The 15,844-nt window shown below is 40.1% G+C and overlaps 1 long non-coding RNA gene across 1 annotated transcript; it reads left to right on the top strand.

The window, feature by feature from the left end:
• Positions 1–13: 13 nt before the first annotated feature.
• Positions 14–15,619, top strand: LOC142100166 (uncharacterized). Its single transcript, XR_012678749.1, has 4 exons — positions 14–228; positions 1,441–1,518; positions 7,025–7,129; positions 14,252–15,619. It is a non-coding gene; the product is annotated as an uncharacterized LOC142100166 (long non-coding RNA).
• Positions 15,620–15,844: the final 225 nt, after the last annotated feature.

Genomic DNA, 15,844 nt, shown 5'->3' with positions numbered 1-15,844 from the left:
TGAGGGGGTGTGACTGGGGACCAGTGTGGAGGATACTGGGATGTGGGAGGTGTGACTGATATCTAGTGTTTAGTAATCAGAAATATCTAGGGTGTGACTGGGAGATATGGAAGGAATAGGTATGGGGAACGTCTGACTGGGAAGTAGTGTGGAGGAAATTATGATGGGGAACGTCTAAGTCTAGAGGAAACTGGGATTGGTACAATGAGACAAAAAGTCTACTGAAAGGTGAGTTCTGCCACCAGACCTAGTGACATCCTGTTAAAACAGTGAAGGACAGATGATAACCATATTCTATATTCCAAAATCAAAAAATATTTTAATTTGACTGTTGGGATGCAGTGTGGAGGAAACTGGCTTGGGGAACGCCTGGGAAGCAGTGGGGAGAGAACACGGATGGGTAACTAACTGTGACCAAATAATGGAGCTGGGTTGAAGGAGGTGCATGACAGTTATTATGGATAGAACAGAACATGGTAAGTGTAACAGACAACAATCAGAAAGACAATTAGAATGGATGCAGTTTGTCTGGGAACAGGTGTATAGAGTTATTGAGTATGACAATTATAACTGGGAACCACCTTGAATGAAATGAAGGTTATAAGATTATTCTCTTCCTTTGATCATACTGGCACACAGAAATCATCATACTTCACTATGGTGTGTGTAGACAACTGGTTTGAAAGTGAAGATATACAACTGTCTCTTTCAGTATCTTATTTGCTATGTGAAATTACACTATTGTACGGATTCCTTCTGCGTTGTTGAGGTTCATTTTGACTCCATCACTGTTTACTCCATAAAAATGCATTGTATTTATACATATGATTTTTGTGTCTGTAAATCTCTCGGACAAACCATAGCTAATTTATAATTAATGGTCATAGTATTAATCATTTGCTCAAATAAGGCTGCATCTAGACTTCCGATAACCATGAATAACTGGCAACAAATTTCCTGAAGTGATCTTTAAATAACGTCTTAATTAATGTCCGCAAGAGCTTGTTAACTACATCTTCTGTTTGTTTCAGTTTATGTTTGTTTTACAAGAGGAAGTACCTGAAGTGCTTTATTGCACTTCTGCACCAGTGCTCACAGTTCTTGATCATTCCTGTTATTCTCTCTCCAGTTAGAGTACATTTTGAATGACTTCTCTTTTAAACTAGTGATAATTTTGTTGGATCAGGAACATTATCCATACTCTTAGTTTAAATGTATGTCATTGGATATTCTGATTGAGATTTAAAGTATTTGATCAGAAAAGACAGTAGATGTGCGAGTTGTGTTCTTAGCACTGGTGCCATCTACTGGACAATGAGTTAATTCTATTAGGAAAGCAAAAATGTCATATAAGTAGCATAGCAATATAGTGAATCTGTCCAAAATGTCTGCAGTAATAAATACTTATTTCAATAAAACTTATTCTATTTTGTTTAACAGATTATCTGATGGGACGTCACAGGGACCAAAGCTCATTTTCTGTTGTGTCAAACTGAAGAGGAAGCAATTAGTGAGTTGGTTATCAAACTTTAAAACAACTTTAATTTTAGTGACAGATATTTTAAGTTTATGATGACTAAGAGAGGCTCATTTTAAAACTGGTTTGTGCTATTGGCAGTGGTTGAAGTGGGCTGGTATACGGTGGCATGCCATATCGCCACTGCTTCTGCTTTTATTTTAAAACTGTAAAATTCCATTCACTCACATTTTCCATACTGCCTTTTCTAAATTTTCACTTCGAGCACAGGCTACTGGTATAATTGCAAAGGAGATAGCCCCCCCCCCCCCACCATTTTCTGTGATTAAGTTGTTTGGGCTCCTGTCCAGTTCACTTGGATGAAGTAAAGGCTGAACTATGCAGTCTATGGGTTGTGAACACCAAGTAGATAACCAGAATCTGTTTTGTTGGTCACCAGATTGTCATATATTCTGTATGTTGTGTTTTGAATCACAAATTTGGGGAAAAAGAGCAATTGTATGCTGACACTTGGGATCCCAGCTGCAAAAAAAAATGTTGAGCTTCACTGATTTAGAGAACAGCACATGGGGAAAAAAAATGTTCACATATGTTTCTTGAAGCTATAATGCACTGTTTCCCACTACCCTGATTATTAACTATAGCTTTTTGTAAATAGTGAGTATTCCATCAGCCCTCTGTCCCAAAAGGCACTTGACACAGCTTGAAACCACTGGCTAAAAGTCTTATGTGGGGTCAAATAGCAAATCATGACATATGTGTTATTACCCTCTATCAAAACATTCTCCACTCCTTCATTGCAGATTGACACAATATTAAGAGTCGATAACCATTGGTTCTCCAGGCTTTGGGCTTCTTCCTCTTTAAGTTGATGATCTGGATAAGCTTATTTTGATAAGGATTTACATAGTTGAAACCGAGTTTGACCTGGATTTGGATAGGACCTTGTCCCACTCTCCTGTTTGATGACTCTGCAAGAACTCAATTACTACATCCCCTGTACCTTATTACTCTCTAGTCAACACTTCCACCCATTTCCCCCATATGGTTCCCCACATTATTACTCTGTACTACATGCCCAAGCCTAACCCCTCTATCTAATGTCGCTGACCCCCTACCACACATTACACTGTGCCCCCCAGATATCCAATCCCGCCAAGCTTATTTCCATCCTTTCTCTCGCTCACCTTCACCCGTGCTTTCCACTCTGGAATGCAAGATCAAGGGGTAAATGTATGAACCTCCGGATTCTTCAACTCCGGCGAGTTCAGCGTCTTCAGCACTTAAATATAAAGCAGCGCTTCCTTGTAAAGGGAGACATGCTCCAACGCTGCTGTCTCTCTTTACAACTACACTTTCTGTTGCCCTTGATACTGCAGCCCCAATCACCTAACTTTGTCTCTGCCATTCTAAATCTTAACCCTGGCACTCCCCTCTTACTCGTGCCCTCCAAAAGTGCTTCTGGTCCTTTAAATGCCAAATTAAACCTTTCCTCCTATTATTGTGCCCTTTCCCTTGCCAAACAAACTTATTTCACATCCCTCATCTCCTCCCTGTCCAGCAACCCCTGATGCCTCTTCTCTACCATTAATTCTCTGCTGTGCCATCCCCCTTTCTCCATCACCGCTCTCCACTTTGCCACCTACTTCAAAGACATAATTCACCATCCGCATTGATATCTGTTCCCGACAGATTTGCCTTTCTGCACCTGTCCTCTCTATCACTCCCTCTGCCACCCTTGGCTCCTACTCTCCTGTAACTATGTCTGAGATCCTCACTTTTCTCTCCTCCTCTTCTTCTACAACCTGTCCTTTTGACCCTGACACCTCCAAGTTCCTCCGCCCCCTCTCTCCCAATGCCTGTTTTCTCTTTGCTTACTTTTTAACCTCTCTGTCCACTGGTATCTTCCCCTCGACTTTCAAGCATGCTCTCATCTACCTTATTCTAAAGAAACCCTCCGTTGACCTATCCTCTCTCTCCTACTATCCCCCGTCTGCTTCCACTTGCTTCTAAAATTGTCGACCGACTTGTCTTCAATCATCAAACTCACTTTTTCTCTTCCCAGTCTCTTCTTGACCCTCTCCAGTCTGGCTTCCGTACCCTTCACTCAACTGTAACTGCCCTCAATAAAGCAACAAACGACTTGCTCTCAGCCAAGTTCAAAGGTCACTTCACCCTTCTCGTACTGCTCAATCTCTCTGCTTCTCTAGGTTTGTGAAACTGCTCTCTCCTGGTTTTCCTCCTACCTCTCTGGCTGCTTCTTTAGCATCTCTGCTCCCACCTCTTCCTCTTTCTATTGGCGTCACCTCTCTCAGCGAATGATTAAATCTTTTGACCTCCAATACCATCTCTCTACTATTGACATGCAAATCTGTCTTTCCTCCTCTGACCTCTCTCCCTCCTTTCTAACCCAAGTATTTAGCTGTCTCTCTGCTGTAACTACCTGGATGTCACAGCACTTCCTTAGACTCAACATCTCCAAATCCAAGCTCCCCTCTCCTCCTGCAAATGTTGCTATCCCTCCCAAAATGTACCTCTTGATTGACAAGATAACTCACTCTCCTGTCATCTAAGCCCACTGTGTTGGAGTCACCCTTGACTCTGCCCTCCTCTTTACTCCTCATATCCAGTTCCTCACCAACTCCTGCCACTTCCTGCTCTGTAACATCATCTGTCCCTTCCTCTCTCAGGAAGCAACCAATATCCTGGTCCATTCACTCATCATTTGTCGTCTCGACTATTGCAACCTCTTTCTTACTTTTCACTTTTCTGACCTTCAATCCATACAGAATGCTGTGGCTAGGCTCATCTTCCTCTCCCATCGCTCCTCTTCTGCTACTCATCTGCATAAATGCCTTCATTGGCTTCCTATTCATTTTAGAATTCAGTTCAAGCTCTTTACCCTCACTTACAGAGCCCTCACCAACACTTCTCCCCCATACATCTCTGACCTTGTCTCGAGGTACATACCCACTTAGCTACTCCTCTCTGCCTCTGACCTTTGCCTCAATACTACCGCTCAATATAAAGTTGGGGCCCTGCTGCCCCAAATCTTTGGAACTCCCCACCCTGCTCCACTCAATTCTCCCCTAACCTTTAATCGCTCACAGCTAGTCCATCTAGACTAAGAGGACATGTTTGTCACTCACATGAAAAGTCTTAATAAGCATGAATAGTTTGCTTTCAGACGTTACAAAACAAATTTCCTTGCCTATTGTATCAGAAATCAGTACATTTCTGATAGAAAAATATAGCACAGTATCAAAAATCGGTATATTTGCAATGCTGTAATTTGTAGCTTCTGAAGGCAGACTATTCATGCTATCTAAGTCTTTTCATGTGAGTGACCAACATGTCTTTTAGTCTAGATAGTCAGGAGGTGGTAGGTTAGGCGAGCATTTGAAGGATTGCAGTACATTTCTACGTGATCCAGCCACACGACCTAAAAACTGGAATAACTCCATATAATTTGGTGTTTATCTTTTGTTTACTTTATAATAGCCAGGGAGGATAGGAGTGAGTTCAAGGGACAGGGTGTCAGTTCTGAATATGAGGTACATTAAAAGATAGGGCTTCTGGTTCAGTGGATATTTTTTCGGGGGAATTCACTGCTTGTTTTTGGGTTTTCACATATAAAAACCCCCCATAAAAACTCCCTATAATTTGGTGCTTATGTGTGTCTTTATTTTAAACATGGATACAGGGTCCCGAGGGAAGGAACAGGGTGCCAGAAGACAGGGGATAGGATAATAGGTTGCCAATGTTCCCAAATGCTGTGGCTGGTGCCGGCGACCAGTTTTCAGTCTGTTTCATTATAACTGAAAACGCCAGAAAAGTCCTCGCATCTACCCAGCACACTTCAATTTGCACCCCTGCCCTCCGCTTATGTGAGAAGAGAAGCAGAACAATTTGAAAGAGACCGTGAAAAGTGAATTTCTAACTACCACATTCGTACCAACCCCTTTCAATAAAATAAATTCATCAGTTTTTTTTACCCAAAATATTGCTCGGTTTAACCTCATTTGTGGCTGATAAAGATCGTGGGTGAAGGGGAATTGCGACTGCCTTAGTGGCAGGTGTGTGTGTGAAGCTTTTTATTACATTGCTGAAAGTGCGCCAGCACATGTGTTTCCCTGTTGAAGTGCAAAGTATAGGATGAGACCTGAGGACCACCAACTCTTATCTGGTGTAAATTGAAGTCATTTTGCGGGTGAAAATGGCCATAATAATAAATAAATGAAGTGTCCTTTACCCTCTTACAATAATATCACTCGACAAATTCAAATAATTTTGCACTGCTCCACAAAATGAGATGTATTGTTACGCCTACTGCATACTTACCTTGGGAATGTGTCACTCCTCCCTTCTGCATGTGCATACAGCTGCTCCTCCACAAACTTCACCATCTTTCTACCTACATCTATGCTCCCCAGTGAAAACAAGGTGCACTTACACAGATCTAGGTGCACGCTGGATCCATAGACACATTTGCACCGCAGCGTTCCTTTTTTCCACGTCACAAATGATCTCTCTTTTGCAGTGGTTTCCAAACTGTCTCAGTTCGAGGCACCCTTAACGTCTCCATAATTTTTTCAAGGCACCCCTAAGCCAAAATAATTACAGAGTAGTCCCGTTTTTTAAAAGTAGTTGGGTCAAAATAACGTAATAAGTATTTAGGCCCCTTCACCATCACAATGTGCCCCTTCACCAGTTTTCCTTTTATTACAATGTGCCTTTCATTCCAGTGCTGCCTGGAGGGTGCCAGGCACTACTGCTCCCGTACTGGTAAGTATTATTTTTGTTGGGTTTTTTGGGCCGTTCAGTGGACAAGCGGGGCTGCCAGGCGGATGGAAGCTCTTGTGAGGGTCAGTCCACTGCTGTCTTTTAACATCTCTCCTCTGCAGTCTTCTCTTCTTTCCTACTCCGTCATGGCGATGCTCTCTCAAATTGGTGATACAGCACAATTTTAAAACGTCTATAGGCACATGTGTATTAGGCATTCTAGTATATAATGTAATCCAATGATACACATAACTATATCCCATGGGATCCATGTCCGCCTTCATCCAATCATTCAGACTATGGGGGGTGGGGGGGGGGGGGTGGGTTGGGATTTTCCACACAGCGGAAAATAACAAAAAAAAAACCTACTCTGCCTTTGTGAACAAATACATCGTAAGTAAATCTGCTTCCTAAATAGACTGTCTGAGACTTTGGAGAAACATTTTTTTTTTATAAAAACTGATTTCATTACAAATACCTATTTTTCTTTTTTTTTAAAAAAACAAACTTTTAGAGGATATGTATTTGTTGTTAGCAGCTTGGATTAACAAATATGTGCTTAAAACACTTTAAGTACATGTCAAACATATTTTACAATGTTATACCATAATAGATGTTAAAGTTTTATTGTAAAAATGTTGACTTTCTCAAACCCACTAAGGGGTTAATCGTATTGTATTGGCACTGTCGGTTGTAGACGTAGGGCTGTTTCTGAAATTTATGGTGTTAAATATTTTATAGGTTCTGTATCTTGTTTTCTTTAAGGTGCAGCATGCCAGAGAAACGGATTTCGATTTCCGCATTCATTCTGTTCTGGGAGAGGAAGCAAACGCAGCAGGCTTACGAAGAGTGGGATGAATTACGTTACAGGTATTATGTTCTTGTCTGGGGAGGAAAGGGTGATGAGTACAGAAATGAAAGTCTTGGAATTGATTGGGCAGTGCAGTGACTGGAAACCCCACACATTCTGAAACCACTGGCTGATGGCTGGAAGACTGCAGGAAAGTGTCTTCCGATGATCTCAGAAACCACCAGCTGGCTCTTGTACTGATTTACTATTCAGCCAGCTGAATAATTAATATCTGCAAAGAACCAGCCAGCTCTTTTTGACCTGTTCTCCATGTTATTGTTATGAAAGAGTTACATTGGTTATTTTGGTCAAATTTTGTTTCTTTTCTTTTTTTTGTGTTTTTTTTGTTTTTGTTTTTTACTATAATATTAGGCAGTTTTAAAAGTGTAAATGTTGGGGTCATTGTTTTAAGCTGTTATCTAATCTGCTGTTCACATGTAGAGAAGGGTAAGAAGTCTTGGCAAGAAATTAAATATAGTGAATAGAGAACACAGAGCATTTAACCTCTACATTGCAAGTTTTATGTTTAAGGGCTCATACAAAAAAAAGTGTAAATTGTCTTTGGTCTGCTGCTCTAGCATGTGTTCCAGCTTATGGTGTCAATTAGATAACCATATGTCATCCCTATGGAGAATACTCCCACAGTACAGATAAAGCTGCACTACCGTCTATTAGATACATTTTACAAACCTCATTACCCTAGTCGGAGCCCCAGGGTCTGCTCCATGCAATAATTTTTTCCCGAGACTCTTCCAGTGCATCTCTCGTCTCCTTCGGTGCGTCTGTTTTCTGTGTTACGGAACCAGAGGAGCACCAGAAACAGTGGCTGCCCCCAGTTCTCCAATTAGGTGAAGAAGGTGGTTAGTGAACTTTATTGTGTAAGTGGTAGTGCAGCTTTACGTGTCCATCTGAATGCTGGCGGGCCAAGACAGTGCTTTTATTTCAGTTTTGTACTTTGGCATCCGTGGTCTGTCCAGCTTTCACATGACCGCTTGAGTGTAGTTTTAGCGCTTTTTCTATGGGATCATTGCTCCCTAATCTGAGAAGCATTCAAGGTGCACATGGGAATATGAAGAAAGCCTATAATTTTCAGTGATTTCTAGGCTAATTGTTCAACTTCACTTCCAAATTGAGCTTCAAACTGTGCTATGTTCTCTCAAACCGTCTTCTCTCTCGGATCCCCTGCCTTGAGTGCATCGATCCGGTAACGGTGACTTATTAAGAAAGATGACCTCTTGAAATAAGGATGCATAGCCCAATTTGAAGCGTGACACTATAGCCAAGTGGTGTGGTTGGCATAGTTGGCAAGCTAAACTACAAGTTCAGCCCCAGGTGAATGCGGGGGGATAGTTCCTCTCTAAATCACATTCTCTTTAAATATTTGACTAAAATGTGTCATCTTGCAACCTGTTACATTTTGTTTCCAGGTTTATTTGTATTATGTACTTATAGTATTGGTGTGCTCAAAACTCTACTGTTAGATAATGTTAAAAATCAGCTTTTAATGGCTACACACAGTACAATTGATGCCAGCTCTTCCAATGCTAGTGTAGTAAGTCATTAAGCTGCCCAATGTGAGTAAATGGTGCCACTCCTCCCAATTTCACACACACATTAGATGACTGTAAGGGGCAATTGTTCTTGCAGTTTTCGACATTGAGTTCTGCTTGTTTTGTCATTTCATAAAGGACATCTATAGCCTGGCTAATCTGTGGGCAACCTTATTCAACAAGACTGACCATACATGGACCGATTCGGCCTGAGCGAAAGGATCAGTTTGCATTTTGGCTTCATGTGGGTGGCCCATGTTGGACATATCCTAGCAGGCTGGTTTTAGAACCTTTGCATTTAGTTAAACCTCTGCAGGCCCTTTATGCTCCACTGATTAGGTGACTAGGCCCCTTTTGTTTTGCTTTACCTTGATTTGTACACCATACCATGTGCAATGTAAGAGACACATCTTCAATAAAGTTACCGTAAATGTAATCCTTCAGAAATAGTATAACTGCTACATCATCTGGAATGTGATTCAGTAGGTGTGTGAGTGGGAGATTTGCACTTGATTCTGTATAAACTAATGTGCTGTGATATATCTGTGTAGGCGTGTGTGTAAAACACAAGGTCATGCATTATTTGTTTCCCAGACAACAAACCTCTATACATAAATAACTAAGCAAAACCTAATAATTTCTCTGTCTTAATTACACAAGCCAGGTCTGCTTTCTGTGCATCACCAGCCCTCTATGTAAAATGACACATCCATGAAACAAATGCTTTTATTTTAGGCTTTCAAATGTTGGGTGTTTTTGTAGTCAATGTTACAAAAATAAATAGTTGGGTTGCAGTACAATTGCAGTTTTTAGTCATACATCTAAGTGCATCAGATAGGGGGTAGAACCATCATCATGAGTTATTTATATAGTGCCACTGATTCCGCAGCGCTGTACAGAGAACTCATTCTCATCAGTCTCTGTCCCATTGAAGCTTACAGTCTAAATTACCTAACACACACACACACACAGACAGACTAGGGTCAATTTTGTTGGCAGCCAATTAACCTACTAGTATGTTTTTGGAGTGTGGGAGGAAACCGGAGCACCCGGAGGAAACTAATGCAAACATAGGGAAAACATACAAACTCCACAAAGATAAGAACCTAGTAACAATGGTCTCCAATAGGACCTGTGTCCAGTCACATGACCAGGAGTCTCATTTTGTAGCATGATTCATGACCATAACGACTGCAGACCATTAATGAATAAATTTCACTTAAAGCAAAAAGCATCTTGAGATGCAAATTTTCACTTGCTCGTTTAGTCTGGCTCACCCTATGTAAGTTTTGTAGCAGAATGAATTATAAGAAGCCTTTGAAGACTAAAGCTGGACACACAAGGCAGTATCATTTCACAGCATGTGTCCCCAAAACGCGTGTGATGCTCAAGAGCAATTGCATTAAAACTGACTTCATGTTTACTAGGCATGTCTGTAGAGGCAGTTGGAATATGACCACTGTTGGCCTGTGTGGTTGGGGATCATCCAGTTGCACGAACAGATCATTAAGAAGTCTGGAAGTGATCCAGCCACTCAGCCCGAGCACTGAAAGACTAGATTTTGTCTGTCCAATTTAGCCATGTGTGTTCTAACTGGAAGGTGATCGTCGAGCAGCCAGGGAAACGCTTGTGTGATCATCATAAAAGTACTTACTTGCAGACAGATTAATATTTACTGGTGGTGGTCTGCCATGCAATTGGCAGAAGATGAACGCAGCTCGAGAGCATGTTAAAATGGTGATCAATATGTTAATATGTCAAACGGTGTTGCAAAACTTACCTGGGGTTTGTTAAAACTGGTCTGATGGGCATCTGCCCATGAACATGTATAGTAAGAGAGAAACTGTAAATCACAACCATTGTTCTACAATCAGAGCATGAATTCCAACAAAATAAGAGTGAAACTGTGACTCTTATGTACAACTTCACCATTACAGAATAGATAAATGATTCTCAAACCCATGGTCTGGCCTCCCTGAATCTTGTCTGGATGTCCTAATAGGAGCTCAGCTGGATATATTAGATTAAGATAATTATTTCACAGGACCTCCACAAAACAGACTATTGGCCAGTCACAATGACAAGTTTGAGAACCAGTGCACTTCATAACCACTATTTTGTCTTTAAAGATACAGCTACATTTTGCAGTTTCCATGCATTTTGATCGTATTTTAACTGCATAAAAATAATACGTTATGAAGAATGGAATACTGCGAGGGACATTTCTGAAATCTGTTCCACAGGTAAAGCTGGGTACACACCTTTGCAATCTGACTTCACATGCAATATTTGTAACAACTTCACTAACGATTGAAAGTCACTATGAGCAGACCGATTCATGTGTACATACCTGCACAATTTACCTTCAGATCTGTGCTCTTCATCTCTCATATCCATCTGCTGAAAAGATCGTGTCTCTACACTCTGCAGATATTTGCCTAAGCTGGTCGTGAGTGCGTACACGCTTCCACATGCGATGTGCTTTGGCGCGATAAAACGTGATTGTGGGAACGTACATACTGTTACAATATCTAACAAAATGGTCACAATTCTTGTGATGTGCATAGATGTGTACCCAGCAGAATTCTGTAATAAAGGTGGTGTTACCCATAGCAGCCAATTAAAAGTTTGCTTTCATTTTCTAAACGCCACTAGAAAAAGGACAGAATCTGGTTGCTATTGGCCACACCTGCTTTTTTTTCTACAGTCACCTGTAAAACCATTTTCAGAACTATCCCTAATTGTTTTCTTTAAATGGAACATGTTTTTTAATAGATTTAAAAAGCAAAACAAAACAACCTCTATGAAGAAAACATTTCCGATGTCCTGTTTAAACCAAATATTGTTTGAACATGTATCTTTTTAATCTCACAATTTGGCACTAATTTAATGAAATGTAAATGATACTGCACTTATTACAGGAATATTATTCTGTTCTAAGAACTAAAATTACTTGGACCCATTCATCAAGTTTTGATTATTTTACACCATTCCTTCACCTTTGTTCATTCAATTTCTATTAATCTATTTCCATAAAACGTAATATGTCTACAGTCTGCTCCTGGAAACATTAGCCGGCAGTCAGACTAAATATAATATTTTAATATCCCAAGTTTTTGTCTGGGAACTTTTGTAGCACATGTAAGAATGCAAAGATTTGATTTATTTTTTTTATAGTAGTATTGTGTCTGATGTTTGGTTCATTTCAAACTTATGTACGTGTAGACGTGTTTTAGTGATGATATGCATTGTGCTTTTCCTAATACCATTAGACAACTCTAAATAAAGAGCATGTCATTAATTACCTTCTACAAACGCCATCGAACCCAAACTGCCAGGGCTTGCTGGGACCATTAGTGCCACAGGAAATTTATGCTGCAATCTACCTTTCAAACAAATCTATTGCCCCAACAGCTGCGTGGCATGGGTGTTGGAAGAGCTACCCTAAGAATATCGTTATGTATAGCATCATCATCACCATTTATTTATATAGCGCCACTGATTCCGCAGCGCTGTACAGAGAACTCATTCACATCAGTCCCTGTCCTATTGGAGCTTACTATCTAAATTCCCCAACATACACAGACAGACGGAGATACTAGGGTCAATTTTGATAGCAGCCAATTGACCTCCTAGTATGTTTTGTTTTGGAGTGTGGGAGGAAACCGGAGCACCCGGAGGAAACCCATGCAAACACGGGTAGAACATACAAACTCCACACAGATAAGGCCATGGTCGGGAATTGTACTTATGACCCCAGTGCTGTGAGGCAGAAGTGCTAACCACTTAGCCACCGTATAGCATAAGTATCATACATGAAAAGTGCACTAGTGGGCCTGTAGGAAGAACCATTACTCTTGTTTTTTTGGGATCTTTGTTTACAAGTCTAATGGATGATGTAGATTTTTTTATTTTTAATTAATAAAGCATGCGGCCCACTAACAAATATTTAAAGGTCCTCTTCCTGCAAAAACTTGGACAGCACTAACTACTATATGCCATCCCATGTATAGACAGGCATTTGTTTTTCCAGATTACTACAGATAAATAGCTAGTACTCCATTTCTTCTTAGAGACACATTGCTTTTCAACAAATCTCAATAGAAGAACCAGTGAACCTTGAATCACATTGAGGCTTTTTTCCAATTTATTGTATTTTATATGCAAACAGTTATGATATGGTCAGTTTATTATCCTTAATTTCGCATGTTTATATTCTGAGAAATATGGTTCCCTGTGCAGGATAAGTTATGAGCTTACTTTGAATTGAATATTTAAAAATAAGTTTAGGAGTGAGTAGTTTAGTAAGGTTTACAGCTTTGCACTTCTTTAGTTGCAAAAAAGTGTAGAATTTTATACTAGTGACCAAAAATCTTGAAATGTTGCAACTGGGGAAAAGCTGTATAAAAATACCTTTCATCGCAATAGCAAACATAAGAATTGGTACAGTGATTCTAATGTTCTGTCGTCAAGCTTCAGGTGTTTGTAATGTTCCCAAGAACAGTGTTAACCTTTTGGTAAATGTTGTCCTTTGTGCAGTTTAGTCAGGACAGTAGCGAACAGGAAACTTTACCCTTCTAAATACTCCTGTTTCACAGTGGCATACACTGTAGTCATGAGTACAGTAGCATGCAATAAACTAGGAAGCCCTAGTCAATCCTGTGACAGATTGTCCTGCGTATGGTGCGTTCTCTGTTCGGATCAGCCAGTGACGTACATTGACTCACTGAAGTGATCCAACATCATCAGCAGGTTTCACAAGCGCTCTCCGGACGGCAAGCCTCCTATTTACACAAATACCCCTTATGTCTCAGCTGGTGAAAATTTTCTACGGGAGAGTAAAAAAAAAAAAAAAAAGACAAAAGGGTTCTTGGATTCTGAGCATTTTTTTTTCTCGATTTCCCTGCAGAATATTTTCTCAGTTTGCAATGACCGGAGTCTGATCTCTGAAGGCCTGGTGCCAGCGCCTTTACACGGCTTCAGATTTTTGTCCCGGTGCCATTTTTTTTTTTTTTTTTCTCGCCAGTTTTATCTGTGTTTTGGGCATTTTGGACCAACTGCTTGTACCCATCTGTGTGCTGAATTACTAAAAAAAAAAATGCATTAGATTAGGTTTTGACGATAGGCATACAAGCCAGTGAAAGGCTGTCTGGGATATATGCCAAGCACTGGCAGAATACTAAATGACCGATTCTGTATTAATGTATTGTCAATAGACCTTTTCTGTCTTAAAGGAGATAGTACCAGTAAAAAGCAGGTAGTGCAGCAGCGGATCATTCCATATTAAGCTGTTTCTTTCTGGGGTTTTTTTCATTGCACAAAAAAATGCGTTTTGTCCTCTAGAAACGAGATTGTCCTTTGTGGTGATCTACATCGCAGGATGGGCTTCTGCTAGGCATTAACATTCACTGGATGTGCCCAATGTAGCTGTTTGTGGGCTTTGTTTAGAGATGTCTTCAATCCGCTATATCGAGAACAGCAATTATAGCTTACTGTACTCCATTATAATATTTGTTTCCTACCATGTAATACTTGTGCAACGTTTCTTTGTTCATTATTTTCTTGGTAACCTATTTTCTTTTATCATTCCAGGACTAGCCTCCATTCCAAGGATGTTTCCACGTGTACCCTAAGTGGCAAGTATTCTGGTTTTATTGCTCTGCATTGGTAGAATAGTTGGTAATGCATGGATGTATAATATATATATTTTTTGTTTTTAAAGTAAGTTCACAAATGTGTGTTTTATTATGGAAAATCTGAATTGTACTTCTCCTAGGATTTGTCTCTGTGAGGCTGCAATCTTCTCTGATGTAGACCCAGAAAGGGACATTTTACTTTATATTTTACTTATTTTTAATAAAAAAAAATGTTTTGTATTTTCTCCCATTGCTGCGGAAATCGCAGGCACTGTCTGAGATACTCGTTTCAGAGTTCTGTAACAGATTCCGACTTCTTTCCATGATAACGTGGCCACTGATATTTCGATTTATCTCGGCTGAACAATATGGCAGCTTCCTTCCATGTAAATGAATGCAGCAATACAGAGAAATAAGGATCTGTGTGGAATTATTCTTATGCCCATGTTTTTACTGAATGTTTAGAGAAACACAAATGACATCATCATTTCCCTGTTATGTCGTACCAATCATGTGCAAGGAGGGTAGATACATTTTACTTTTATGTTACAATAATGCCAACGCCTTTGGTCCGCTAAACATTTTCATGTTGGACTTGGCAGCAGCCTTTGATTAGATATAAATAGGAAAAATGATCCAGTCATTAACTGGTTGAAAATTATACGACATGATGGAGAGACTGTTTTTTTGGAGGTTTTAGGTTAAATAGGGCATCAGTTTTTGAATTTCATTTTCTGGGTACATTCTCTAGCAGAGTGTATCTAACACATCCTTTCCAGCAAATTATTCATCTTTGGTGAGCCAGGCGTTAGACAGTCTGCTGTCTGTGCCCGGCAAGATCACAATATCATCTGGGCGACACTCGTGGTGTAAATGCAGAACTCACAGAAGATCAGGGATCTGAAGGAAAGGTAAGTGCTGGATACACTCTGCAGGGTGTACTTAAACCCCAGTCCACGAATGTTACTCTCTTGTGGACCCACTTTGTGACCGGTCTGATGTGTCCCACAGTCACAGAGACCTGCAGGAGAGTAAACGCTGGATATATTTAAATAACGCGGCACAAATAACACAAATCTGCTGCAACCCATTGCTGATATAGGCTGTGATCAATGTATTGTAGGACTCTCCAACTGAAGCTCTGTACAATCTTCAATGAGTTCTAACTATTATAACTTATTAGGGCTCTTTATGGAAATGCTTCAACACTGATGAAAGTAAATGATTACTATAGTCAGTGCCATAGTTTACACTATTTGCACCATTTTATTAAACAAGGAAATATATATTAATTTTTTTTTATCATTCATTCATTCTTTCTATTCCAGGAGTAGTTATTGTGTGTATCACGTAATTGCACATTTTCAAAGGTTTGACTTTTCTGACTGTATAATTTTTAGACGTACACATGTCTAGTGAGTGCTCCACGGATCATGTCCCTCTGAAGATCCCCTGCACTGTGGGATGAGGTAGTAGGTTGTTTAGTTTTAGAATCACACCCACTGCTGGGAGATAACTATACAATCTACTGTCTTTCCTAAAGTGTCAG

The sequence above is a fragment of the Mixophyes fleayi genome, chromosome 8 (assembly GCF_038048845.1).
Source record: "Mixophyes fleayi isolate aMixFle1 chromosome 8, aMixFle1.hap1, whole genome shotgun sequence".
Taxonomy (NCBI): domain Eukaryota; kingdom Metazoa; phylum Chordata; class Amphibia; order Anura; family Limnodynastidae; genus Mixophyes; species Mixophyes fleayi.
Note: the sequence above shows the minus strand (reverse complement) of the source record. Positions and strands in the feature narration are given on the sequence as shown.